Source organism: Capra hircus, unplaced genomic scaffold, assembly GCF_001704415.2.
Source record: "Capra hircus breed San Clemente unplaced genomic scaffold, ASM170441v1, whole genome shotgun sequence".
Lineage (NCBI taxonomy): Eukaryota > Metazoa > Chordata > Mammalia > Artiodactyla > Bovidae > Capra > Capra hircus.
Window position 1 is genome coordinate 1 of NW_017213965.1, and position 3,428 is coordinate 3,428.

Sequence of the window (3,428 nt, forward strand, 5' to 3'; positions counted from 1 at the left end):
GCATGGCAGGCTTCCCTGTCCATCACCAGCTCCCAGAGCTCGTTCAAACTCATGTCCATCGAGTTAGTCATGCCGTCCGGCGCCATCTTCTGCCGTCCCCTCTCCTCCTGCTTTCAATCTTTCCAGCATCAGGGTCTTTTCCAATGAGTCGATTCTTTGCATCAGTTCAGTTCAGTTCATCAAGTGACCAAAAATATTGGAGTTTCAGCTTCAGCATCAATGCTTCCAATAAATAGTCAGGACTGGTTTCCTTTAGGATGGACTGGTTGGATTTCCTGGCTGTCCAAGGGACTGTCAAGAGTCTTCTTCAACACCACAAGTCAAAAGCATCAATTCTTTGGTGCTCAGCTTTCTTTATAGTCCAATTCTCACATCCATACATGACTACTGGAAAAACCATAGCCTTGACTAGACAGAACTTTGTCGCAAAGTAACGTCTCTACTTTAATATGCTGACTAGCGTGGTCACACCTTTTCGTCCAAGGAGCAAGTGTCTTTTAATTTCATGGCTGCAGTCACTGTCTGCGTGGTTTTGGAGCCCAAGAAAAGAAAGTCTTTCACTGTTTCCATTGTTTCCTTATCTACTTGCCTGAAGTGAAAGGACTGGATGCCATGACCTTCGTTTTTCCAATGTTGAGTTGTAAGCCAGCCTTTTCCCTCTCCTCTTTCACTTTCATCAATAGGCTCTTCAGTTCCTCTTCACCTTCTGTCATCATGGTGGTGTCATCTGTGTATCTGGTGGTTTAGTGGTTAGGATTCAGGGATTTTGCCGCCATGGCCCAGGTTCATCTGTGGCAAGAGAATGGAGATCCTACAAACCATGGCATGGCCAAAAAAGGAACCCACAACAAAACAAAGAGAATGTCTCCAGACGTTGCCAACAGGCCCTTGGGGAACAAAACACTCCCAGCTGAGAAGCACTTACTTAGACTGACAAGTTTCTCCCCTCTGTACTGAGACCAAACTTTTTTTTAATCGAGAGAAAATTTACACAGCATAAAATTAACCATTTAATTATTTCCCCCAATTTTTGTTGAGTTAATTGACATCCAACATTGTAAAAGTTTAAAGTGTACCACATGATGATTTGATAGACACGTCTACTGTGAGATGACGGCCGCAGTAAGAAACAAGCTACCTTAAAGTGTACTTAGAGGGACTTAGTACCTTCACAGTGTCGTGTAACCATCACCTGCATCTAGTGCCAAACATTTGCATCACAAGCCAAGGAAACCCTACACCCACTGAGCAGTCACTGTCCATCTATCCACCACCATCAGCCCTCCTGACACTGTAGCCACTGGTCCGCTTTCTGTCTCTATGGATTTGGGCATTTTGGATGTCTCATATTCCATCTTTCCCACAGGACTACTGGTTCTGGGAGCTCCTGAGTCAACCCTGCTTTACAACAGAGTTTCGGTTCTGAGTTTCATCATCGTCTCTGGCTTCATTAAGGGAGACCTGCGCAACTGGAAGCTCACGGAACAGGACTACACATTGGACACGTCTGTATCCAGTGGCACCTCTAGGTTAGGAGGGCTGTCTCGTCCATAGTGACACTAGTGTGACGGATGGTGCAAGTCTGGGAATCTGGTGGGGACTAAAGAGTGGCAACCCACTCCAGGATTCTTGCCTGGAGAATTGCATGGACAGAGGAGCCTGGCAGGCTACAGTCCATGGGGTTGGAAGAGTCAGACATGACTTAGTGACTAAACCACTACCAACGAGACCTGGGCTGATGGATCTAAGTGGTGGGGGTCCTGGAGCCCAGCACTTGTGGTAGGAAGGGAAGAGTCCAGTAGAGATGGCTGAGCTCACCTCACCCATGTTCTTCCTCATTCCTTCTCTCTCACCATGGGCTGGGGCCTCTGGGTTCCAGAGGGTTTGTACCTTTTGCTTTGATGGGATTCTCCAGGGAGCAGCTCTGTGTTTCTACACATTTATTGGTTTTGATGCCATTGTCACTAAAGGTAATATAGTCACTGTGCTTTCCATTAGAGGTTTGGGGACAGATTAGGCTGCCCTTGGGCATAGGGATTGGTAGAAGGTTAGGCTGCTTTTGATGGTGCCAGAGGAGAGGGGATATTGTGCTTTTGATCGCTGTATTTTCCTAGCCTAGTACATCCCTGCTTCCTGCAGGGGAAGAAGCCTCAATCCTCAGCGGTCCATCCCCGTGAGCACCATGATCACGATCTTCATCTGCTTTGTGGTGTGCTTTGGTGTCTCAGCAGCACTCACCCTCACAGTGTCCTACTGCCAGATCCGTCCTGAGAGCCCCTTGCCAGAGGCTTTCCTCTTTGTTGGCGGGGCCTGCCAGATATGTCGTGGCTGTTGGCGCCCTCTGTGCTCTTACGTCCAGGTCAGTATCATGGCTTTCTCCCCTCTGACTGTCAGATGCTCAGGTATCCCAGCCCTTGGGATTGAGAGACAAGAGGGGAGGACACCTTGACCCAAGTAGACTAGGAAACAGAAGCCCCGGTCCTCCCTTCCCGTCTCTCCATGTCCTCATACACGTTTCCGCTTTCTTTTCCAGTCTCCTAGGTGATGTGTTCCCCATGCCTCGGGGGATGTACGTGATGGCAGAGGATGGAATCCTTTTTCAGGGACTTTCCAGATCCACGACTGCACCCGAATACCCATCATGGCCATCATGTCTTCTGGCATCTTTGCAGGTGGCTAAACAAACCCTTGTTTGATCATTTCCTTACCTTGGATATTTCTGACTGCTTCTCACTCCCTTTCCCGCCTTGTCTGTGCCTCATCCTAGCAGTCATGGCGTTACTCTTCAAGTTCAGCGATCTGGTGGACCTCCTATCAATCGGGACCCTGCTTGCTGACTCCCTCGTGGTTCTTTCTGTCCTTGCCCTCAGGTGAGACTCCACTACACCTTGGCTGGGGGTCATGGACTCAAGAGGAGCTAAGATTCTTCTAGCTTCGTGTCCTGCATCTGCTGAAGTTGGGAAAGAGTTGGATTAACTGTCTGATATTGGATAAGTATAGGGGCTGCTGTCAATCCTGCCTTAATATCCTTTCACTCAGGTACCAGCCAGATCAGAATTGCAGCAAGAAGGAGAAAACAGAGGAGGAAATTGAGGTGAAGCCTGAAGTCAAAGAAAATCCTCCAGAGCCTGTATCTGAAGCAGGAAATTCAAACATTCTAAAGAGTCTGTGGTTCCCTACCAGCACCATCCCCACCCAGAAATCGCCAGATTGTCAATGGATACGCCTTCCTGTTTGGTGACCAGTGGGACTTCTTTTTGGTGGTATTCTGAAATTGACAGGATGGGTTGGAAATAGGTGTCTATTTCAGGCAAGAAGTAGTAGAGATATGATGGCCCCTCCTGATGTGGGCAGCCTGAGGAGGGGTGTGACCCGAGGTCCTGACATCTTTGTCTTCTGGGTCCAGCCTGTTCTCCTCCACCTTGACC

General features: G+C 48.5%; 1 long non-coding RNA gene across 1 annotated transcript; it reads left to right on the plus strand.

Moving 5' to 3' along the window:
• The first annotated feature begins 2,310 nt into the window (after positions 1 to 2,310).
• LOC108635341 lies at positions 2,311 to 3,011 on the plus strand. Its single transcript, XR_001917787.1, has 3 exons — positions 2,311 to 2,359; positions 2,534 to 2,672; positions 2,871 to 3,011. It is a non-coding gene; the product is annotated as an uncharacterized LOC108635341 (long non-coding RNA).
• The last annotated feature ends 417 nt before the right edge of the window (positions 3,012 to 3,428 follow it).